This window comes from Athene noctua, chromosome Z (assembly GCF_965140245.1).
Source record: "Athene noctua chromosome Z, bAthNoc1.hap1.1, whole genome shotgun sequence".
NCBI lineage: Eukaryota > Metazoa > Chordata > Aves > Strigiformes > Strigidae > Athene > Athene noctua.
In genome coordinates, this window is record NC_134077.1 from 28410997 (window position 1) to 28437566 (window position 26570).

General features: G+C 40.2%; 1 protein-coding gene across 5 annotated transcripts in view; it reads right to left on the minus strand.

The window, feature by feature from the left end:
- SEMA6A (semaphorin 6A) overlaps nucleotides 1-26570 on the minus strand; it is a 114552-nt gene that overhangs the window by 72991 nt on the left and 14991 nt on the right. The gene's annotated exons all lie outside the window — the stretch shown is intronic.

The window sequence follows — 26570 nt, forward strand, 5'->3', positions numbered from 1 at the left end:
ACTAATTACTCCAGCTGCAGACACCATACTACCCAAAAGTGCTTTGCCCCAACAGCCACCTCTGGAGAGCCCACTGCTTGTTCTCCACTGCAACAGTCCAGTCATGGCAGCAGGGAAACTCAGGCCAAACCTCAGCATCATATTCTGGGGAAGGCTGCTCAGCACAAGGACATGCAAGACACATTGTGGTCAGGCAAGCTGACTCTTACAGGCAGTAAAAAAGGCTAAGGCTTTTAACTCTGGAAATCAGACAAACTCATCAGAATAAATTACATTTGTCCCTGACAAATAAAAAATGCAGGTAAGCAAACAGTTCTCAATATGTATTTATAATTTTAGCCCCTAATTTGTTTCTGAAATCAGTTTTCTCAGGTTTCTTGCAGAAGAGCATGAAATACAAATGAAAAAGATCCACAAAAATGTAATCCCTGAGGGAAATTATTAAAATGCCTATGGATACACACAGCAGTTAGGGGAAAAAACCAGAAGACTCAGAGTGTTAAGAAAATAATAAAATTAACTGGGAACATTGTCTCTCAGCACTACCTCTGACATCTCTCCCCCTCAGACATCCATTCATTCACATGCAGCCATACACTCACATTCACCCAAATTTAAAAGGCTCAGCTACCACAGGAAAGATTGTTTATTAAAACTTTAGAGAAATTTCATAGATCTCTATCTTTCATGATCACTCATAGTTGCCCAATTTTGTGCTGATATTTTTGGAAACCTTAAAGAAGTAGAATAAATCTGACTCTGAGACAGAAAATCTATGTAGTTTGCTTTTCCTCTGAGATGAGCATGATACTTGCAATAATCCAGTTCCTGCAGTTTGCTAGTAATTGCTAGCTGCAAGTGGCAGACTCTGAGCTTTGCTTTTTTTAGATTCATGCCCAACAAATTCCCAAATTTTACATCATATATAATCCAAACAGCTTTATGGACAAGTTAATACAAGAAAGTACCCTACCCTCAAGAATGCCTTTTGAGTAAAGGGATTACCTCAATATGCTGACAGGACACATTTTTCACTCCTCATTCCACCACTTCAGAATTACGAAGAAAACAGAAGGCAAAGCAAGAAGCCAGCAGATACATAAGAAAAATCATACTTCCAGGATACGGCTGAGACTAATTATATTGTCTGTTAAACTGGACATAAGGTTAATTACTGTAATTCAATTTATTTTAAGGGAAAATGCTATATGTAGATGTCATCAATTAACCTATGAATATAAAAATCACAATTCCTGTAATTAATAAAACAGTGCAAGATCACTTCAGTTACTGGCGGTCTGTTACTGAGAAGAAACATAAACTATCTGAAGTGATTTCAAGGGCAAACTTAAAACTGAGGTGGTGTGAGTCAGAAAAAGTAAAAAATAAGATTACAGTTAGACAGATGAGCGCCTGCACTACATAAAATACACTAGTCTCTGCTGACACACATTCACCCACATACTGAGGAAGACAAGCATCCTTACACATTTGTTCACACCTGCTTCTTAGCACAGCATGAGAGAATTAGAGCAGCATAGAAAAGGAAGTCAAAGCAGCATTGACAAATGCCTATAGTACAAGTTACAAAGGCAATAGCTCTGTTATTATGTGCTTTACTTCTTTGGAAAAGCTGTGGAGAAAAAGGTTCAGCGTAGCAACAGAGAACAAGCCCACTGAGTACGAGTGCCTGAATGGGGGCATGATGGATGAGCTTCCTTGCGGATAGGAAAAGCCTCTAATCCGTTCTCCAGCTCATTGGTAGAGCAAGGCAAAAGTTGTTCTCTTCTTCTGCGGAAAATAACCTCTGCCTTTTCGATATCATGTGCAGGGTTTTTCCAAAAGACAATTCAGACTGTCACACAGATGAGACATCAGCCTGTTTCCAGGTCCTGTGCTAGGGCAGGCTCAGCTACATAGCCCAAAACCCTGCAGCAAGACAAAGACCTTTCTATATTGCACGTGCTTCCTATGGCTATTTTAGGAATGATTGGCTGCATTCAGGTTCCAACTGCAAATAATGAGATATATGGGAAGAGAAGTCATTTTCACGGCACCAGCACACAGCTAATGACTGATGCTGAAAACTTCATTACTAATATTCCAGATAATTTTGTGGAGTTGAAAAAAAACACACTGTGTAGCAGACAGAATGCAGGCATCATCCCAGCAATGAAATAACATCCACCAGCACCAGGACGGGAACACTGTCACTCTGGGGTTCACTGAAGCAAGTTTGGCTCTAACTGAAATACTGAGGCTTTCTCAGACAACCAAAGACCAATTCTCAAACCTCTTCTCCCCCACTCCCTAGAGCTTCACTCCTTAAAGGTGGGGGCTGCTGGAAAAGAAATGGTTCATTAGCTGAGTGCATCTATGTGAAATCAGCAAGATTACTTGATGAGCATGCACACAGAGTTACAAGTTTTTAACAAGTCTGCCAGGTGTCTTTGAACCCAAATTAATCCTTCCTAGCTTGTGTGACAGAACAGAAATTCCTGTGCAGGAACAGGGAAGACAGCATAGCTGGCAAACTGCTGCTGTTATTTCTTACTCTGCAGTTCTGCTGCTTATGTGATTTATATCAAATGCTGCAGAGAGAGTTTCCTCTAACTTTGGGCTGGCCTCAATAATGTGGACATTCAGCTGATCAGCTGCCAGGAGCTGATCTACAGCCAAGACCCAAATTCCTCCCAGTAGATAGAAAAAAACCCACAAAAGACATTAGAACAGAAAATCAAATTACTTTTTCATGAGACTAAAGGCTGCATGCATTGACTGTGCTGAACTCACTAGAAAAGCCTGAAGAGATGCAGGTTGGCATTAAGGCATGACGCTCTTAACTGGACTCCATCTGGCAACTCCATGTCAAGCCTTGCTTGTATGTATGAATGATGTCTCACAGATTATGCTTACTTACACCACAGAGCAGTGACTATCCAGTTTGCAGTACAGACACACAGTTAACAGTTACAACTAAAGGGCATTGGCTTGTTTTTATTTACGCCAGTGGAAATGCTGACACTGGTGTCTGCTAGACTGTGAAGTACTGATTCTCACTGGACTTCAGAAAGACTTAGAGCTGCTCTGCAGCTCATACCATCTGCATCAGCTCAAGGGTGATGTTGCTTTACCTATTTATAAGTCTTCCAATTATAGAGAACTTTATATATTTTATACTTTCACCCTCATACATACAGAATACACAACCTTACATAAAGACTCAGATGAATTCTGCTAACTTCGTATGGCTTTTGGGCAAAGTCTCCTATCTAATATGAGGAAATGGAAATATCACATACAAATTTCCTATGACGTTTGAGGTTACATCTTTTAAAAAGGTTATCTTTCAAAGAATAAATTACTTTTTTGGTTTGAATTCTTGTTTTCTTAGAGTAAGCAAATTAGATGCTCTTGATCATACTCCACTCTATTTTTTCTTGTTAAAATTTGCCTATGAGCTATTCAAAATAGATTCTTATGGGTATTATTCTTCGGTGGTAAACATCACTATGTTGGCTTTAAGCAAGAGAGTATTCTTTGCACATGTGTGTGCCTCTATTCAACCTGTGCTTGTGAAAAAAGTCAATTTTTCAGTGTCTCTGACTATATACATTGAAAATTTCTGGTATCTTGAACAACAGGACCAATACCACCAATAAAATTGCCTGTGATGCCTCAATGAAAAAGCTGTCTGGAAGAAGACTTCTCTCAATGACTTGCAGAAACAAAGGGATCTGAAAGACATCTCTGCAAGCATTTCCCCTCTCCTGACAGAAAAATGTAACTTTGAAAGAAAGCACTTAACCTACAAAATCTCTTCTGGAAGCTCTGACGGACCCTGTTACCTGACATCGGCTTTAGCTCAGGGTTGTCAGCAATAACTTTTCCTAGACACCAGCCATAGAGGTACCTCAGTGGAACAAACAGTCCAGAGCTTTTCCACGCTCTCATAGAACTTCCAGAAAGGAGAAAGACCTTTATTTAGTTCACTTACCAGTAAGCTATGCTTCCTGTACATAGAGTCAGAAACATGTCCAGTCACAGAACAAAAATGGCATTCTCAGAACACGCTGAAGAACAACTTTTTTTATTTTTATTTTTAAATTTACTATGTTATCACATATTTAAAAAACAGGGGGAAAGAGAAGGAAATTCATTAAAAATTTACAATTACTTCATTGAGTACTGGTGCCTGCCACAACTCCCCTCCTTAATTTAGAGCTAAAACCCGATTTTTTTCCCTTCAGCAAATTATTACACTTTTTTTCCCTGGTGTCCTAGAAGAATTACTTACTGTCCCAAATATGAAGAAACAACCTGCACAGGGTCTGCATGGAGGAGCATGAAGCCAGGAGGGCAACACAAACCTATGACGAGCAAGATGAAGTTGCAAACTGGTGATGCTCTACAATAAAGTGTTTTTATGAAGAGCAGAATTGGTTTGTGAGAATTCAAAACTCCGATGTCTCCCTAGTACAGGCTGTGAGAAATCCATGTATGCTTCCTTTCTGAACGCTAAGGAGCTCCCCACAATCCCTTGCCTTCCTAGCACTTACATACAGGGACTCTCTCGTAAAAGGACTTGGCTTTCCTCACACAAGAACAGATTTGGCTTTCCTTACACCAGAACAGATTACTCCCCTTACTCACAAACACCCTTACATTCCCCAAAAGCTGAGAATATTATTTCTGCTGCAAGCTCATGGGGACAGATGGTATCTTCCCTCCTTTTTTTGGACAGCTTTAAGAAGATTGCTAGTGCCTCACATAAAAAAACTACCTCTTGATGATCAAAGGATGACTAAACTTGGAATATATCTGCTAATGTACATCTTAATAAAGCTGACTTGTGACATTATTTCTCTTAGCTGAATGCTGGTAAGCTCTGAAGGTGGGTGTTATATGGGAGAAACTGGGATAGAGAGATGCAGTAGCTTTCTCCCAGGGGTTGGACAATGAAGAAGATGGAGAGTAAACTGCTTCCTCCTGAAGCTCACCAGGCATGTTCCTTCTTTTTCTGCCATGGAGACAGATCAACTGCTGAGCTTCTTCTCAGTCAATAGAGCTAGGCACCCTCCTCTCCCCTGACCTGTCAAAGATAAAGGTCTGCCTCTGCCAGGAATGAAGCACGTTGCCCTTGCTATGCAATCCTCAGGGGCAGGACAGAGTCATCCAGAAGAATTCTGCCTGACAGGAAACACAAATGAGGACAGAAATCTTTTCATCACAACTTCCACTTCAGTCTCTTCTCTTGATATGCACGCTTAGAAATACACAAGGTCAAACACATTAGGATAAAAATGCTAAGACCATCCTCCACAGGCTCATGCTGCCTAGATCTCTCTCAGGGAGGATTAATTGTACAGCATGGACCAACACACACAAACTCTATAAAAACTTACATTTCCAGTATGCTGCTTTCAAGGTATTTCTAATGTAAATGCAGACAAAAGGTATGCTCTCTTTTATGACAGGTCTGAAATAAAGCAGCTCTAATTATCAAACCCAGATACAACTTCAGAGGTAACACAGTTTTGAATGCAAGGATGAGAAACATCTCCTTTGAGCTTATTCAGCAGCAAGCAGTCTTCCACCTTTCCTCCTTCTTATACCTTTTTCTCTTTGACTCTGCAAATCTACACAATACATGAAATGATGATTTCCTACAATAGCAATTTGATTACTGATTGCTGCTGTGTCACAAACCAACCACACGTCATCTACAATCAACCAATGTCCTGCATCAGCTGAAAGAAGTAGTGCACTATGCAGTCCTGTCCACACTATCACTTCTACTGCTGGCTGGACCCAGCTATAAAGAAGGCTGTAACCTATTTTCTGTCTGTCACTGGTGCAGTAATAAAATTTGGGCAACAACATATATGCCAAAATACTGCTTGGGATTAAAGTATTCCTACCAACAGAAAGACAAAAAAAAAAAAAATCTTCACCAACTGAAGATACTACTTCAGTGGAGCTCCTTTTGATTATTCTTTCCTAAACTTGTATTTTACCCCAAGAAAGCTAGGCTCTGTGCAATTTTTAAAAAGGAAAGGCCTTGTACTGAAAAGTTTACAATCCACATAGACAACACACACATATGTAGACAAAGGAAGTCTTTTTTATTTTCATGTGTACAAGAAAAACTGTTCCTACCTGCAGTTCTCTCGATTCAAATACAAAAGTCTTCTTTGGCCTCGTTCTTTCTCTAAGCAAACGTTTTAGTTACTAAAGTGTAAAAATATTGATAACATTTTACAGCATAACAGCATCCATAATAACTTATATCCAACATCCCAAACTGATCAGATCAATATTTGGGGCTCAAACGCATTCAATGGCTGACCAAGCACCAAGTCCTTAAAAAGTGAATCACACACACATGCACACACATGGGATGCATTCCTCAAGACAGATGAGTTATTGCTTGCTGTTTCTGTTTCAGCAGGGACATGGCTTCAGAGCACAGTTTCGCAGTTCAAGGAGCACAAACATGATGATTCATCTCACTGGAAGTATTCAGCTCATAGACATGCATTTGTTTTTCCATCATTACCAACTGGTCAGTCAGAGCTACATTTTTTTTTTCTAGCTATACCTACAAAAGTCACCCTAATAATGAAAGAGTTGTTATCAAATTTTTTTCCTAAACATCAGACTTTAGAAACACTCACGTTTGAAAAACCCTGAGCAGGGTCTGGGACTCGACTGCAGAATTCACCACTCAGTCTTGGTTCAGTAACTAGAGAAATGATACCCCACATTTCTTCAGTTGTCTTATGAAAGTTTTTCTTCAGTCTGTCTAATCAATCAAGTTAAACTACATGTATCTGGGTTTAACAAGAATAATTTAATCATCACAACAAATTCACACTTAAAAGCAAACCTCTGTCATGGACAAATTAAAGGTTTAACATGGAGTTACCTGATAATACAACCAAAAGAATATGGTTTCACCCAACACTCACTAAGTTTCAACTCTAGCAGTAACAAAAAGGATGATATTACATATTACCTTTCCTTTTAAAGAAAGAAAGACAAAAATTCAGTACCGAAGGAGGACAGTGTCATGAGCACCAAGGACAAAACAGAAGAAAAAGAACAGCCACCTCAGCACATTACAGCTTTCTGTTAAAGCCACAGCCAGATCTGGTATAATATAAACAGCAGTCGCAATTCCCTTTGGACTGCAATGTTGTATGAAGCTACACACAAAACACTTCTCTGATGTCTCTCGGGGACCAGAGGAGGCTAAAAGTCTATTTTAGCTAACTACTCTAATCCTCCCATCACCTCCTCCCAAACCAACACTTAACCTTCCTCTTCAACCACAGCAGCAGCTAAAAGCCTAACTATACACTGCTTTGAAGATCTTGCACTTAATAAAGCTCTGCAAGTTTGATTTCTAAGTAGAAGTTACTAAAAATAAACTTTATAAAGCTTACTAGTCTGTATCTTTGGTATCCAAAAGCAATGAAGGCTCCTGAAAGACTAGCAGATATCTCCAAAAAAAGGAATAAACACCACCACATCTCACTCTTGCATTGCTTACCATTTACTCCTCTCCCTCCCCTTATTTTGCTGACAGCAAGATGGACTATACATGAAAATTTGATTCTTGGTAAGCCGAGTCATGCAAATTAGCTTAATGAAATAGATGACTTTGTGTATGTCCTTTTGATACTGATTAAGCTCAAGTATCCACTCAGCTAATGACTAAAGCAATACCATGAGAGCTCTTGTGGAGGTGTCATAGCTATACTTTTTTTTTTTTTTTTAAACAGCCCTTTACTCAGCACTTATTTCTATCTCAGATCTCCCTGGCCAGGAAAACAGGCCTGCTTCCAAACAGCAGACAGAAGCAGTTAACAGCTTAAGACATGACTGACGTAAAATAAAAATCTGCAGCTACTTTACACAGCTAGGGCCTCAACATATAAAGGAGATATGCCTTTGTGCCCACAGTTTCCAAAGCAGATTACTAGTGCGCTGCAAGGGGCTGCTTTGACTCTGTAATTATAGCCATCTTAATAATGACCTGTTTGATGGCTGCCTACTGCTGGTGCCCAGACAGTTTAATCACTATGCATTCGGCTGTAGAGAACTAGCTATCCTTCTTCTCATTTGAAACATGGGACATGTTGTGTGAAGGCGGTGTAAATGAGCTTCCCCTGAAGTAGCTGGCTAATACACTTTCATCATTTAAAGCCTAAAATATAAGATAGACCAGTAAAAGTGATAATGCATTGCCTCTTAGTACAAAAAGATGTTTCACCTCAGCTGCACTAGATGAACAATCATTCCTTACCAAGCCTATATATGTATTATTTATTGAGCACCAGCTGTGTGCTCGGCACTGCACAGACACAGAGGGATGCGGTCCCTACTCCTGGGGAAGCTTTTATACTCTGAAGTAGTGCAGTTTGGCATTCATTCTGTCTGTAGAAATCCCATTGACTTCACTATGGGGAGCAGTTGCAGAAGCAGGTATTAAGGCATTTGTACAAGCCATTATAGTATGAAGTGGTAGCTACAGTGAGAGATAGAATTCAAGCAGTGCTCCTACATGGACTATACTTCAGGCCTTCTGGAAACAAGTGTGAAGACTGACACAGAAGAGGTATGAATATACCTGAGCATATGCGAAGATGCAGAAAGATGATGCAGTGTTACAAGTTCCAACAACCCTCTGTGCTGATGCTGGCTGCATCCCTCCACACTCCAATGCTGTGTGGTTGCTGTCTTAATCTGTTCTCATACTATGATGCTTTCAAGGCAATACTGATCCAGTAACATCCTTCAATGGAAGAACCAATGTCCAAGTTCCTCCAGTGCCAGGGATTTATTTGGAGTCCTAGCTAAGCACTAGGAGTGGGCCTAATGTGAGAAGGAGGCATGAATCACCACCACAACCTCCAAAATGTATTTTATACTTGAGATGAAATCCTACTCTCAGATTCCTGCAAAGTTTTCCCACACTAAAGAATAGAAGTGGCTGAGCTTACAGTTATATTTACACACAGTGGATGGAAGAACCTGGAAAAGAAACGGGGAAGAGCAAGGCTAAAGTGGGAAAAAATGGGAGCAGACTTGAGTACACGCACTGGGACGCAGAGAACGAAGAGTGGAAACTGGCAAGCTGGAGGTTCAAACAGGTTAAGTAGGCTAGGCAGGGAGAGCTGTCATGGCATCTGGGCATGGAGGGAGAGAAATGCTCAGCAAGTGGCAGAATGAGCAAAAAATACAAAGATGAGAAGGACATTTCAAAAGGAATATAGCTGTAAAAAGACTGTGAGGCAGAAGGACAGATGCAGATATGTGTAGAGGAATCTTCAGAAGTGAAAGAAGGCAATTACAGGCAAAGGGAGAAGAAAGGGAAAAGATTCAGAGGAGATTCCTAAGAAAATGGAAATAAAGCTGATGGAAGGACATCAGCTGGATGGAAGGAACTGAAAGAGTAAGAAAACACATCGTTAAAGCTACTGTTGTGTGTGACGCTCATTTTCATTTAGAGTTTGTGGCTGGAAATTGGGTCTCATAGGTGTGTTATTTTGTTCCTTTACTAACTCATCAACTTTTTAATCTTAGAGAAGTAATTCAAGGAGAGGGAAGGACACAAAGGAAGTCTTCTGCATATCGACGGATGCAATGTATTAAAGGAGGCAATGATAGTGCCCTACCAGCAGCTGGCTCACCTGAAGACTGCAGGCCCCAATACTATGGCTACATCCAAACACAGTCTGTGTCCTGTGGGTCACTACTGGATGAAAAGACAATTCTCCAACACTTCTGTCAGCATCTCTCTGGTTACAAGCCATCTAAACACATTAAGTGCTTTCTTAAATGCACTCTTCCATGTCAGCAATCACTGTAGTTGTCCCAGAGATGCATTTAAGATCATGGGTGGGAAGGCAGGTTGTCTCCCGAACAAGATCACTTGTGAGATCCAAATTAAAAAAAAAACCTGAGCCAAGGGTATTTTGCCTGTGCATGAGAATTGTCCTTATGTTTCAGAGATGAAGGATTTGGAGTCTGGGCCCAGCTCTCTGTGTGTACCCACATGTGCCTCGATTTATACAGTTATCATGTCTGTTGTCTGTAGCACAGGGACTTGTTATAAAAGCACAGGAAAATGTACTCCTGCAGAGCGCTATCTTAAACCTCAGTCAGCAGCTGCACTGGAGAGGACTAACAAATGGCCCAAAAGAAGAGGAAAAGACTTCTGTGCGTCAAGGTGGAATGGAAGAAGAGCAAGATGGGAAGAACAGAGTTGGGGGAGAAGCACAGGCAGTGGGAAGGGACCATGCAAGAAATAGGAGGGAGCAAGGATATATACAGAAAGCCCAACACAACATTGTACCTAACTTGCCTCATGGGACTTGCATAGATAAATCTAAATGGAATAGGCCTCTATTTTCATACAGCTGCAAAGATAAACATCCTTCCCATGAAACCATTATAAATCCCTCATCTTCAGGGTTGATTTAAAAATTGTAATTCAGCTGTTGCAATTTGTATTGGACGGGAATTTGGCAGTCCCAGACATCAAATCAATTCCACATGAGAAGGGGATCTACAATGCTCCATTTTACAGCCTGAAATTGTACTTTCAAGGGTTTTAAATGTCTTCTACACCACTCTGAAGTGAAAGAAAGATTAGGTTAATTTTTAAAATGAGGTTATCAGTTTAGCTCTCAATAAAGTCAGTGGAAAGATTCCCACTGGATTTAAAGCATCCAGTCAGAAATACTGCTTTCAGCATTCTTCCCCTCAAAAACAGCAACAAAAAATGAAAAAGCAACAAACAAAGCACAAATATTTAAGATGAGAACATTTTAGTCCTGAGCACATCCAACAGACATTTGACATTGGTATATCACTTAACAGCCTGCCATGCTGTTATCCAACATGTAGCTGTTCCTTGCATAGTCATTCATTGATTTTCATGCATTTTTCCACGCATTGTTTTTTTCTAATACTGTCTTATTTTAATGGGGTTAGATCTCCTGCACAAGGTGAATGAGGTTAGTAACCCATACGGCAAAGATCAGGTGCCCTGCACTGTTACACTTTCAAACTGTTAAAAATATGCAAACTGTGGGTCTGGATCCTGAAGAACGTAGGCAGACAAAACTGCCATTTAATTTAATAAAGCCAATGGGAGTGTAGCCAGCAAGTCAGACCTTATGAAATTAATGTTCTGCACTAGCTAGTCTGCTAGTTTATGTTATAGGATGTGTCGGGCACTGCGAAATGCAACATACCAAATTCAGCCTCACACAACCCTACAGCAGGAACATTTCTGTTTATTTATATGGAGAGGTTACTACTAAACAAGCACTGGAACCAGTGAAGCCTGGTGGTTAGGAATTTGTATCCTGATGCTGATGTCTTTAAAAGGACGGAGTTCGCTATATGCCCTTTGCCTCTCTGAAGTCACAATCTTTCACCTGCTTTGCGGGGTTTCAGAAGGGACCTTGGAAAACCACTGCCTTGCAGCCTGGGCTAAGTCAGCCGCAAAGCTCACAAGGTATTGTGAGCCGACAACTACGTGTACAGACAATATGATCACAAAAGTCTTGCTTCTTTAGGATGCCAGGCTAAGAATATAGCTATTTGCATTAATTGCTCAGAAGAATTTCAGCCCTGATCTACAGTGGGAATCGTACCCCCAGTTGCATAGAGCCTAAATTTAGCCCTGGAGGCTGAATGAGGCTGATTTTATCTTTGACTCCCCTCCCTTCTGTGGATTTCAGACACTTCCTTCACCCTGTCCTCACACTGTTGTTTGTGCTTAATTGGAAACAGTTGAATGTCCTGTTAACTCATAAGCAAACAAAGCACCCTCTCCACCACCGCTGGGATCCCTGCTTGGCTGACTTTAAATAGAGGAGGCTGACCAGATACTGACCATCAGTTCAGCGAAGAAAGGGCCATTGTGTGAGAAAGCCGCATCCCCCCACCAGGGACCCTGGCAGCACAGTGCTGCCATCGTCCATCACAGCCCCACTGTCAGCTTTGGAGAGGTGGGTTTGGAAGGCAAGAAACATGGACCTTCATCACATCAGGAAGACATCACTGTGCAAAAATCCCAGAACAGATGCTGGCAGGTGGTCAAGAATTTGTTAGTTATTTACAAGGATTTTAGAATGGGAAAGGCGCAGGAGGAGAAAATACATCGGCTCTCCATGCAGGGATCTGGCAAATCCCCAAGCCCAGCTCATCCTGAAAAGCTCAGTGTGCCAGTGTTTCCTGCAGGTACTGCTTCAGTGTCGACAGCAAGATGTTCTCAGCAGCAAAATAACAGCTGCACAATACAAGCAGCAACTGAATGGTTGAACAGCTCTTTATACAGGCATGATGTGATAAAAACCTGGTGTCCTTTTGTGTTTCACAAAGCCCCTACTTTGCTGACTCCAAGTTCAAATCTCACGGGCTATTAGGAGAAGGAAGGACAATGCATTAACATGCATGGTAGAAAAGAATGTGCTTTATTCTGGAAATCAAGCCTGCACTAGGAGCTGTGTTACATCCTAAATACCAAGCCAGAAGCTGCTTTCATGTCAATTAGAAGGTATGCATTTTGGCATGCAGGGATCAAGCACTTAGTCACAGTGAAACTCGAGCCTGCTCGTCACGATGAGGTCTAAGTAGAGCATTTTCTTTCCCCTCACTTGGTTGTGCTCCCTAGCAGGGGCAAATACAGGGGATATAAAACTGACATCAATTGATGATCTTGCAGCTTATTTTTTAAAGGCTGCGAAATGTACAATTTTTCCCAGTTTCCAATCTTTTCTCCCCAAAGAATAAATCATAGCAAAATAAACGAGAGGTGGGAAATTCCCTTTAGATCGCTGAGTTGAACCCTGTGTTAGCAGACAGTTAAACTACTGCTCATTTAAATTGCACGGGAGGAACAAGAAGAGAAACGAAGTATCAGGAGAGAAAGGCAGAGGGGGACTGGTGTGGCTGTTCAAAGCGCATACTGGGTCTCCAAGCTTGCTCTTTTTTGGGGATTCTTCTAACGTCCTCCTCTTAACATTCAAAGCCAATTCTCTCCAGGAGAGGGATGCCAGGCAGCCATGCCTGAGAACACTATGGGTGGTTTACCAGTAGATACCAGTCAGTCCACAGTATGTTAGCTCATCTTTGCTACCCCCTCCCAATCTTCTCTTGAGAATATTTATGACTTTGCTAAGAGTCCCTCGATTGCATGAGGCCTTTATTTATTCATCTGCAAATCAGTATCGTAATGGAGTACCTGCCTCACAAGGAAGTTATAAGGCTCCATTAACTCCTGTAATGCGTTTCAAAATAATCAAATAAAGGATGCTAGGCAAGTGTACAGTAATGTTATTGTTCCCTAAAAATTCCCCCTTTTCCTAGTTGGCACAATTCTCCCTTTTCCCTGCCTAATTTTAATTTCTCTTAGTCCTTGGGCTACAGTTTACTGCTCTGTCTCTAAATAGAGGTCAAAAACTCTTCGCAAATAAATTTCCACTAGCTAAGCTGAGTCAGTGTCAGAGTTTTTAGTGTAAACTACAGGAATTAAAATAAGCTATACTGACAGTAACATAAAAATTCAGTTCTCTCATCCTTGCTGCAAAAGCTCTTTATAGAGCTCTCTAAAAGATGACAAAGTGTTTGAAGGTCAACAATTGTTTTTGTGCCATATGGGCTGAAGGCTGAATATGCCTGTGAACACTTGCACAGATTTGGGGATGAGGGGCAGGTGCAGGGTGCAGCGAGAAAAAGACCAACAGTAAAGGAAAGATGCTGGCCTTGCTGAAGCAAATTACTAATTAATTGGAATTAGCTTAGTCTAAAAATCCTGAACTTGGATGCAAAACCAGACAATGCAGTCCTTCCACATATCAGTCTTATAAAAACAAGGTGCCATTTTGAGAAGAAAAAGAACAACTGCAGAGAAATTTCATTTGAAAGCCATGATGTTCTTAATGAATAAATCATACAAGATGGCATACTAAAAATACCGTTAAGTAACTGCTAAAAAGGAGATTGTCATGGACACAGGAAAGGGTTAATGATTATATACTGACATGATAGCCCTCCCCCATAACTTCTGTCTGCCAGAATTTAACACACTATTGTCATTACAGGTTCAAACGTTGTAGTAATTCCAGCACACTTGCTGCTATCTTACACACGGCTGGATATCTAGGACAGGAGAAAGCTCTAAATTCTGTAAGCCTTAAAGATTGATTTATCCACACAGGAATTCTCCTGCATAGCTGTATCATGCCCTTGTTCACGTGTTTTTTGCTTTCTGTAACCCCCATTACTAAATTAGTGCTCTCTTGTTTCAGAGGGTTGTTTCACTCTGCCAGATTTCATAAAATCCTTTCAATCACAAAAAGAGCATTCAAAAGTGCACAACAGACCCTATGCTGGTGGACTGCAGAAAGCACTTCTGAAGGCTCAGAGACTCTAAGGACAACCTCAGCCCTCATGGACATTTGTTCACTGACATGGTGCTTCTTTTAGCGGAACAAACCAAAGTACTTTAAGCTTCAATTTAATGAAAAATATGCATTCCACTAGTCCCAGGAAAGAATACCATGCTAGCAGTAGTGAAAAGTATGCAAAAATTCTTGCTGTTTAAATTCTGCTCTGCAGGAGAATTCCATGTTAGGTTCCCATTGAAATAAAAGATTCTTACCTAACCAGCACCACGTTGATTCATACTTTACAATGGTATTGGCTTCAGCAGTATAATTCCTGACTTCCTCTGCTGTGAGTGCAAACTGAGTTACAACATGCTATTTACTAGAATTCAATGAACAGCTAACCTCCACTGTTCTCATTAGAAAGCGTATATTTTTAGTCTTTGCAGTGCTTAATAACATAGTGTTTTGCTAAGCCAGCTTTGGGGGCCTTTCTCCCTGAAATAACAAAACATAAATATAATGCATATTGTCTATTGCCCTTGCACTCCAATTTATTTGCTATTTTTCTCTTTGCCTAATGAACTGGAAAGCCTGGTTTACAAATGACTGAGAAGAACACATAAATACAAGTATAAAGATTTTTTTTTTTTTTTTTCATGAAGGTCAAGACATTTCCCATGTCAAGGAACTTTCAGAATACCTTAATTTCACTTTTCTTCCTGACAGGTTTTGAACTTCATTCTTTGCTGGTTAAAAAGTTCTGTTATACAGTTATGAGGCCCCTGTCTCAAGACTTCCTGCATTCACATTTGTTGACTTTGTTTGTGATGAATAATCAACATGTTAAAACAAGCTAATAAATCTGAGTTTCCATAAATCCCAGCACTGTGACTAGAGACCTGTTTGAGGGTAAATGGCATTTTTATTTACTTGAAGATTTTTAAAAGTTGTGCAGATGAAACAAAGGGAAAAGCATATGCCTTCACCTTTTAGCAAAATGTTCTTTTAAAGGCAGTGAAGGTGATGACAGGTTTGAGTAAGTGCCAGCTGCAACTGGTGCAACTTTTAAGAGTACCAGAGGGTGTGCTCATTATTTTTTTCTAGCCAAACCTGAGCAACTGTATCTTGGATACACTCCTTGTTAATGTACTGAAACAACCCCTTGTCACTAGGGATTCCAGCTGGACTGCTTCTGGGATCCACTTGTAAGCTGAACCTGGTGCATGAAAGGTGATCTGACTCTTCCTGTTTTTCTCATCATCCATTTCTCTTTCACTTTCGAGAAATTATTTTCAAAGGGCTACCTCCATGTCTACTTTCACCATTGTCCATCATTAAAATCATCAGAGCAAACTGCAATCTATATACATACCAGAGTTAATAGAAAAATGCTTAAATTACTACAGGCTTTCCAAACAAGGAAGCAGTATATGCTGCTCTTAAGCCACCCCACCCCCCTCATCTGTGTGCCAGTACTTCTTCTGAATTCTAGCTTTCAGAACAGGAGAGAAAGAAGCCTTGATCCGGATGCGAGCAAGAAGCGATGGATCTGCACCAGCGGCAGCCCTAACTGCTACCAGTTCAGAGGGCTGAGAGCACAGACCTCTCTGACAGGGAGTAATGAAGGGCACCCCAGTGGTTTCATCCCCAGATAAATCCACACACGTTCAGAACAGTCTGGCAAGAACCTGGCACAAAATCAGTTAGTGAGATTTTTTTTTTACTGACCTCACAGGAGCAAGTACTTCTCTTCTGCTGTGATGCTCACTCTAACACCAACAGGAAAACACCCATTTTTTATTAAGATGACGAACAGTAAAGCACCCATTCTTTTAAGATGGAGAGGTGCTGGTGGATATTTCTGCCTATTTTGTACATACAGGTTAATAACCTAAACAAAAGCTTAAAAAGATACAAGTTTTGCAGCTAATCATGCAGAAGATTGGTTCCTCTGACACTCATTCCCAAGCACGCACTGTAGCTAACACTTTCTATTGCTGCAAGACCAGGCCTTATTAAAACTGATTTCATCACCAAAACAGCTCTGCTAGTAATGACTCTGTTCATATTAGGTTAATTATTAGTCAAAGTATTTTAAATTATACGGAAAAATGACCACAAGTCTTTTCCTTCAATACAACATAAAATTTTTGGTTGAGTTAGCAGCAGTTGCTTTTATCTGGGGAAAAATTAAGAACTAGCTGCAACTGGAACTCCAGCTCAAATCCTGATCCTCACCCACATTTTCTCCACATTTGCTTAAATAATTCTTCATCTCTATGTGAGGCTCATTATTTACAAAGAAAGCATGGTTATTAATATAATGTGGGAATCAGCAAATACAAAGTTGTCTGCTTCTCACGGATCTCCTAAATCTCAGACGATTCAGGTTTTCCTCAAAGACAGTGCATCAAAAAGCCTGAAGATCAGACCTCCTGAGGTGTTATCATGTACTGGAAGACAAGTGCAAACAATCAAGAGGTAAAGAGTCAGAAACTAAACAAAAGAAAGAAGAATACATAGGAGCAGGCACCACTGCAGTCAAGATGTAGACAGAAAGGCAGTTGCAGTTACACAGAAGAAGAAAGGCTTGAAATATGAATCCTTCATAGGAAGAAAGGATTTGGTTGAACTGCAGAAAAGATTAGGATCCTGTCAATACTGGGATCCTGAGGAAAGTCAAGACAATTGACGGAAGGTGTGAATTCAAACTTAATTCTTAAAACATATCTTCCAAACCATGCAGAGTTAAGCTGAGGTGAGGCCATTTTGGAGTAAAATCACTCATACAGGGATCAATGCACTTTAATTAAAGCATAGTTGTAGGTAATAAGTCTTACCTATATATGTCCCAGAGATTAAGGAGATGGTGTTATAGAGAAAAGAAGATATGAGAAGAGACTGGAAAAAGTCTGGTTGGCAAAAATAACTGTAAGGCTTTATCCTAGCTGACCAGATCTTTGACATCCTCATCTGTGCTCAGTTTCTTCAAAACACTTCTATGTAAAAGGGTGATACTTGGCATTGCTGGTAAACTGCAGGTTCAACAAGAGATTATCCTAGAAGGTTCCTGTAGACTATATTGTGAAGATCACATAGCCTGCTGTGGCTAATCAGCTGGATATCCTGTGCATTACTACAGGAAATCATGAAAGCAGCAAAAGCATTTCAAGTAAGAGCACAGGATATTTCACCTTCCTTGTTCCTGTTATTTAAAAATTTAGCTGAGGCAGTAAGACTGAAGGACTTTTGACATGCATTGGACTGTTCCTTCACACACGAATGCACTTCCCACCTCAATCCTGCCAGCAGTGTGTTCCAAGTTCCTCTAATTCCCTATCCATATGACATCTGCACACACAAGGTGTTTCCCTTGGTCCTTTCAGATGTAAGCTTTTTGAAATACTTTCTGACTATAAACTACAAGAGCTCACTGAACAAATAAAATAGAAATACCTTTTCTCAAGTAACTGTTGTTGAATTCTCTGATAAGGATAAAGCTAGTACAATCAACTGCCTGATGTGGGGTAACTTCCCACCATTTCCAGCCAGCAATGTCTGGAGTCTCTGTTTACCCTGGTAGAAGATGGCTCCGGCCCTATCACAGGAGAATTCTGTCCTCTAGAGTGCAGGTGTACTCCATAAAGCAAGAAAAAATGCTGAGGTCTACTGTAATTAGTTTTCAGATTAAATCTAGCAATTTAGCATGTTTTACGTGCAATGAGTAACAAAAATAAAAAACATGTTCTAAAATTAAAGGGAGTTAAAAAAAATCCCAAAGCCGCCTTGTTTCATGATAAGGAACTATTTCTACTTCTGAACTGCAAGCATGAACAGCACTTTTTTGGCCAGCTAATAGGATTTTTTTCTGGTTCAGGCCCTTTCAGTGCTGTCATCCCATCTTTCAGGGTAAACCAGACACAGACCTCTGCAGCTGAGCAGCAACACTTTTCAGAAAGGGAGTAGCGCAATGTTGGTACAGAGCTGCCAGGTTGAGTCCTAACTATTGCTTCCTGAAACACCACTGTATGGAAAAATAAAGAAGGGAAAGAAGCTGTGAACAGTGCATCTTTGTGTCCTACTGATCTCCCAAGAATAGTATGACTGGACCCTAGCTGTGACAGAGTTTTCACACACCTCTCCACAGCACATCCCCAAATCCAGGCTTTCTTACATCACTGAGGGCTGCTGTAAAGGCTCCTCATGCCACATCCAGGATTCCCACAGGTTTCTGCCACTCTCGAGGATCTTGCAATCTATTAAAGGCAACAGGAACTTTCTTCTATAGAGTCTGCAGTCAGGGTCTATAGCTTCGCCCCCTCCTTTCAAACTCTGAAAATTACAGTATTGTTACTTCTCTAAAGCAAGTAGTTTCAAAGAGCTGCAAATTAGCTATGTGAGACTGGGTTGAATAATACCTTCTAACCACTGTGAATTCCAGTATGAAATTCATTGCCACTAACCAACTTTACTTCAAAAGTGTCCATATACTGCAATGATTGGCTGCAAACATGGTTTCTATGTGAACTGAAGTAGGGTTTTTTTCATTACAAGTAATTATCAAATATTTGGTCTTTCTGTAAGGAAGAAAGATACCACTTAGCATCAATTTAACATATCTGCTTTACCTGGAGGCTGTATCCTGGTTTTGAAAGTGGGTACAAAATCTTAGTATCCCTAACATCCATAAGCCTATCAGATTCACTTGTGAACATCACCAGAAAATATTTCTGTTTACAGTTTTTATACTCCTTTTCACTTTCTATACAGATATACTCAGGTAAATGAGTATATTTCCTGGAATATGCCATAGGAACAGTAAGTATTACTTTGTGCAAGCTTCATATATATTGATAAGATAAAAAAACAGTGAGCATTTTTTTAATAGGGTCATTGATAGATGTGCTGATTATTGTGGAACTGCCCTCAGCCTATTCATAGCAAACTGTCACTTTTTGTATTTTTTCTCTTGGTCAGCCCTGATTCAGTAGCTTTGGTTCCTACTTTCAGATACAATAGGATTACAATCACTGAAGTTATGAAACTGTTTTGTTGTTGTTGTTGTTGTTTTTAAAAAAAGGGGTTACTACAAATGATACTTCTTTTCCCAGTGACAATCTGATTGCTGATGACAGCCTACATTTCTTGTATAAAGTTCAAGAACCAAACTGTGATGTCACTGCTCTTTGTATCTTCATGAGTTGTAAAATCTATTTCCAAGAGTTACGCTCTTCCCAATTTCCCTCTCACGCTGCCCTAGCACTCCTCAATTTTTAAATTTATCCGTCGTTTCCTCTCAGAAATACACACTTGCTGTCTAAAAGACCCACAGAACTTGAGATACTTTTTTATCTTGCATATAAATATGGAAAGCAGATGCAGATGCATTTTTCAACCATCTGCTTTAATAACTATAGGATGGACTCTACACTGACTTTGCTTTTCAATTCCATAGACTATGAATAAAGCTGTTTAAACCATGACTTAAATCCAGTGACTGATTTGAAAGAAACCCATCACTAAACAGGCCTGAAGTCTGAAGGCACACCATTAGTTTAATACACTGTCGGCTCACAGGAAATATCTGCTTGTTTACTCCGACATACCTGACAATTAATGAACAGTAACACCAAAGTTTATGAATGCTTTATTTCTTTATTCATCAAGTCATCTTTTGTGTTAAGTGGCAGCTGACAAAAACATACACCTATTTGAAGATAACTTAAGAATTACCAGATCACTTGCCAAGTAATGCAATTCATGCTTATTGTGTTTAAAGAAAAGTTTTCCTGTGTGCCAGTGTTGCTAACTCTCACAATTTTTATCACAAGGCTATATAAAATTGGGTATTTTCTTTGATGCTCTGGCTTCTGGAATCACAATATTAAATTAATTTCCAGAGGTAAGATAACTTATCATTCCCTCAGGATGTGTTTTAAGCTTCTCGAATTCATCACTTTTAAGACCTCATCAGTGGAGCTTGGCAACACTGTGTCTCTCTGAATTTCCAGAGCCTCCAGAAAAACAGCACTCTTCTACGAGTGTTACCGAAGTCTCAGTGACGTATTTTATCACTACTTGTCAGACCCAGGTTAAGGAATTCAAACCACTGATAAAAACAAGCTTTTCAAGTACCACTTACTGCAGACAGAGCTGAGCTTGTTCTGGCCCTTGGGCAGAGCTCAGTGCAAACCTGCACACCCAGGCAAAGGGCAGAATGGACTGGTATGGCTGCACCAGACGGGCTGATTCTACGTGATGCCAACAGACCACAGGGATTTTGCACCAACAGAAGTTGCAGGATACAGTTAAAGAAAAGACCTGTGCTGCCTATACTTGTAAGTGAAAAGTACAGATCTGTGACCTGTTCTTTGGAAGTGTGCTGCACCTTTCAGTGTCAGCAATTGCACCAGAAGTCTTCAATATCCAGCAGTTTTGAAAGTCGTGACACCTCCTTATACCTCCACAAAGGCAAACACAGCTAAACTGTAAGAGCAAACCCCTGAAGAAAATAAAACATTAAAATCTCTGTAAGAGAGGGAATATTATCCAATGCATCTCCAGTAAAACAATCCCTTTAGCATTAACCTTTATTATTAAGCAAAATAATAAAACTGAGAACTCCTACCTATTTGCACTAAAAATACAGAGCAGGCAATTAATATTACACCTCTTCATGCTCCTATACAGCAAAGAATGTTTTTTTCCTGTTTTGAATAAACTAGACAAACGGTCAGCACCAACTCATGATCACTGAAGGGATCACTATGAAAATGACTCTACCTACAGTGCTTTCCCTGCCAGTCCAACTCTACCATGTACAGCCTATAAATACATCTCTGATAATTAACTCACATTCCCCTTCTACATAATTATACAAAGAAAAAAATATTTAGCCATATTTCTATTTTACTTTACAATGTCTAGATCATTTCTCAAACATACTGAATATTAATGAACTACCAAGAAATAGAGAAATATACAACACACATCTATCCTTCAACACCTTTTACCTGGACACAAATTCTAATGTCTGCAGATTTTCATGATCTCTCTTAATACAATCCGCTCCTCATGCCGATTTTTGACCTTGCAGTTTTCTGATACAAAAGACACAAACATAAGCAGCACTTGTTTCCATTTAACGACTGCAATTGAAATGAGCATCTAGCCTGATGGTCGCCACACATTCAACCACACTTACCAGAATTGCCAAAAGGTTACAAAGAGATCTACTCTCTCTGGTATTACTCCACACTAGTAGACCTCCAGTCCTTTAATTCTTGCGCTTCAAATTAGCACTACAAAGTAACCGCAGGAAGTCAGCAATCAACTCTGGTGTATGGAAAATCTGTGACAATTATTGTGTCACCAAGGTGGCATATGGTTACCTCAATTTCTCCTTTATTTTTGTTGACCTGACACCAGCAAAGAGCCAGAGTAGTACCACTAAATCTTTTCATTCAATCTACATAGAAACCTCCACCAGTAATTCTTTTGCTGAACAGCAGACCAAGGCGCATGTCTGAAACTCTCCAGACCATCAGTACACTGGAATGGACATACTGGCCATTATGAAGTCCACCTCTCTTGGTATCTCACCTTTAGCAACAATCATGAACAAACCTCCAGAGAAGACCCACTAACAAAAGCAGCTTTACTGAATGCTTGTAACATTTCACATATTTAAACTGTTTTATGGCTTTGTACCATTTTTCACGTATTTTTATATATATCCAATTTCAGTGCTTTAGCTACCTAACATCTGTCTACAGAGGTGGATAGAAAGGGGAAGGAAGGAAGGAAAAAACAGTAGCTAATTAAAAATTATAAACCTCAGAATGACCCAGTCTAGGTTTTTCTTTAGGTGCATTAATGCTTTACATTCTGATACCTATGTAAGTCACATAACTAGGAAGCAAGTAGTATATATCTCCTTGGAGGTATGGAAATCTCCCGCTCTGCATACTGCAGAGCACTGATGCTTGATAGGGAGCAGTGAGTGAGCAGATACAAATCACCTGGGGGTCCAGCCAACTGTCTCTCACCCTAACTACCAGCTCAGGGGATCTCAGCTTTAAACCTGCTTCCTACCTCAGCAAAAAACCCGCGTTTTACCCTTGGCAAATGTACATCTAGATAGGACACTCTTAATCTGCTGGGTAAAAAGACAATCTTCCTATCCCAGGCTGGGTTGTGGGGTTTTTTGTTGTTTTGTTTTTTCTTTCAAGCTGCATGAAGCTGTTCAAGAAGGCTGAAACGGTTAAAGTAATCTTGAGTGTGAATTAGGAAGCAAAGTGCAAGTAAGGTGGTTGAAAGTGTGTAATAAATAAATGCTATTTAACCTTTGACTGTCGTTCATCATACATGTCACTGAGCATGTGTGGCATATACAAAAACGTTAATAAACTTCACAAAAGGCCTTTCCCACGTGGCTTTTTTTGCTTCTAAATTGTAAATCTTGGCTGGATAAAGCTTTGCTTTTTTAAAATTATATTGCATTATCTGGCTTAGAAGGACCAAAACAATATTTTACAAACTTTGTTTCAATGTTGATAGAGCATAGTACAAACTCAGCAACTGCTTACTAAATCTCTTCCCTCAAGACCACCCTGAAACTCTAAACAAGTCAGAAGGGTCACACTGAGAATAAATATCAAAGACATTGCCAACTTTGTCTTTCTGTTTAATTAGCAGACAAACTCATTAGCAGAAGAGCTATATAGGAGAGTATGCCTGCAGCCCTTGCTCACATCAAGGATTGCAGAGAAGTAAGTAGGTTGCAGTCACACATGCAGAAAGCCACCCAACGCTGGCAGCAATAGCAGTAGATGGCAGAACTGGGGACGGGAAAGTCTGTCCTCTAATGAAGGCAAAACTCTGCAGCACACTGTGCTGTAAAGTGACATTTAGCATCTCTAGGGGGAAGCCAAACAATGGCCTCAAAAGCACAGAGCAAAACCAGCAGAGCACATCCTTTCTCTGTTAATGGGGTATATTTTCTGCTTAAGGGAGGAGTGGGTGGGACAGACAACCTGTGTCCTCAGCATTCTAACACTGTCTTGACTCACAGAGCACCACACTGTGAACAAACCAACAGACATAGGTGGTAAACAAACACTATCATCAGAAGACCTATGAGATATATGTGTGTGTCTGAGGGGGTGAGTGTCTGCACCTAGTCTGCACAGGATGTGGTGGGGTAATTCACAATGCAGCCACAGCAGCCTCTCACTGAGCAGCACCATTTCTAACTTAGATTTTAGTACTTGTTCAGCATGCAGCAACTAATACAAAGTGCTACGGGAACTGAAAAGACTGAACTAAAGGCAGCCTCTCCAAGCAGAAGCATGTCCACCTAATTATTGCTGGGATGTTGTCAAGCACATTTTGGCTTAAAATACAAACAAAATCTTCATTTACAATAATTTGAGGATTTCTTCAACCCTTTTCTATTGAGAAAATAAAACCTGGGGGACTTGAGGAGTCACAGCTGTTACTAATCAAAGTTATTTAAGAGACTAAGGTGAAACAGCCTGTCTGTGAAAGTTCATCATCACAGCAAAATTAAACGATTTTTACAGTGCATTTATTTGAAAAGTTCTGTACACAAACTTTGAATATGGCAGAGAATATTTCCCTCACAGTTTACGTTTGATTTCATTCCTAGAAACCGCTATAAAAATCCTGCTCACTTGCAGCAGGATTCTTTATTTATACTCGGTTTTAGTTTTAAGACCTGTGACAAACACCAGATTGCTCACGTTCATCACGATTCAAGCAGACCCGCCACACATACTGCCCTGCCTTCTGGTACTACCTGGCCGGCATGCTTCACTCCTGGCTTACTCTGGAGCAGCCAGCTTGGCAGGTTTTTTTCCTGTGGACGTCCAGGTCTAGAGCTGAAAAGGGGCCTTTGAACTTCACACAGCTCCCGGCACATCAACAGTTACAGCCACAGTGTGACAAAAATCACCTTAAATCGATGATCCTTGTGCCAATGTTATTCCTCCCCTTACTACAAAGACCAACTCTATACTTGTTACCTGCAGAAAGACAAGTCCTGCTCATCTCAGCAGGAGTTTTGGGGCCAGCTGCCTCCAGAGCCACCAGTTTCACTCTTTCCCTTCTCCAATCACAAACCCCCTCTCTTCAAAAACACAAGCTTCCCTTCATTTTAAAATGCATAATATATCGAAATCTAACTTTTAGGGGTTTTAACCTCTGTTGAGCTAGGCTTTTGCTTCCCTGCTGAAGCTACCACAATATCCCTAAACAGTGCCAGGTGCAAGTTTTATTAGTTCAGTGGAAACCGGCCAAAAGCCATGAACTTGTTCCACACAGCTGATGAGCCAGCTGCAAAGGGTAATGCCAGTGTCCCTCATGGCTACAAACATGTCAACTCATTGTTGGCCTGGAAGCCAGAAGATCATAGAACCCATTGGTAGCTTCTCTCAAAATGCACATGTTGTAAATGCACCTCCTCCCACCTCTTTGCCCAAGATTTATTACAACAAAACTGCTTACTGTACTTCTTTTACATGCCTCTTCTCTCTGCACTTCTATGTGTCAATCTCTCTTCCCCACAGGAAAAATGCTTTTCCAAGCCAATCACTCAAGATGCTTGGCAATGACGGAGAACCTTCTTCTTTTCTCTACCAATAGCTTGTGAGAGAAATTGAAGGAGTCTCATGAGATTTCCCAGGGCAAGCAGGAAGGTGTGGGGATATAGGAGAGTCCCAGCTGGGCTTTTTTTCTCTCCCACCTACCAAATTCTGTATGAAGGGTAAAAAAATCAGGCACAGAGACAAATGATGTCACTTGCATCTCCCATGTGCCATCTGTTTCATCCACTCCAAGCTTCCTATATAGACAGTGACAGCTCATCAGAAAGGATTGTCCCACAGCATACTGCCAGTTTGTAGGGTAGACAGAGCAACGAAATACAGCGCCTTCACCCTGACCTTCCCTCCTACACCTTGGCACTTTGGCTATCCATCTGTACCAGTATAGATATATATTTACAGGTATTCCCTTAATACTTCTGTTTCTAGAAACCTTTTACCCCTCAGCCTTGACCTTACAGTTACTTTCCTTGCTTTCTCTAATGTTTTTTTCCATAAATGTTACTCTATATACGTGTGTTTGTCCCACCACTTGTGGGGGGTATTTGGGATCTCAGTACGGTACCACAGTCATATTGCTCATAATTTCAAGGTTTATGGGTTTCTTCTTGACTTACTCAGTCACGATGTTATCTTTTCAAAGATAATGCTTTTGAGAGGTTACACATACCAAAAGCACTGATAAGCCTCCATAAATTTAACTACAACTTAATTAACTGCAGAGCACCTATCAAAACTATCTTTCTCTTCATTAAAATATTTTGAGTGAAACTTCAGTAAAAAAATGTGGTCAAGATAAAATGATACCTCAACTTGGACCATCTTAGCAGTTTCACTATGGGGAAAAAAACAAAACAAAACAAAACCTGCAAATTATTCATAGCTTTCCTGGAATCTCTCTCATAAGCTCACAGAGCAGGCACTAACCTGACATAAAAACTTTTCCAAATATTATTAACACTTCAAAGACACCACAAATATTGAAGTAGATAAATTCTCCTTATTCTCCTCCACTGTATCCTTCAGCAGGACAACACAGCTTCCTATCTTTTGCCTGCTGAGTAAGTGTTGAAAATATGTGTTAAGTATCAAGTACTCAGTTCAAGAAAAGGGTTTCATTTAAACTGATAAAAAGTGAGGTTTTCTCCTGCAGTTAAGGGAGACACCTTGTCCTTAGTTTTCCATTTAGTCTTGCAGGTTCCATAAAAATGTTTAATCTTCTTGTATCTCGCACTATAACATAAAGTTGCAATGAAGTTTAAAGCGGAGAATGACAGCAGTGACTTTAAGATGTCCAACTGTTTTCCAAGCCAAAGCCATGGCCAAAGAGAACGTTCTTGTTTCACACCCGTTGATGTCAATGGAAATATTGCATATGTTCCCAAGAGATCACAGGTTCCATCACAAGAATGTAACATAATATTCTATGAAGTATCCCACCTATTTCTTAAAATGTAATTGGTCTAGTTAGTGTGAGCCATCTTGTCACTCAGTGGCACTTCTATTTCACCCTAACTGGTTTCACTACAGAGTT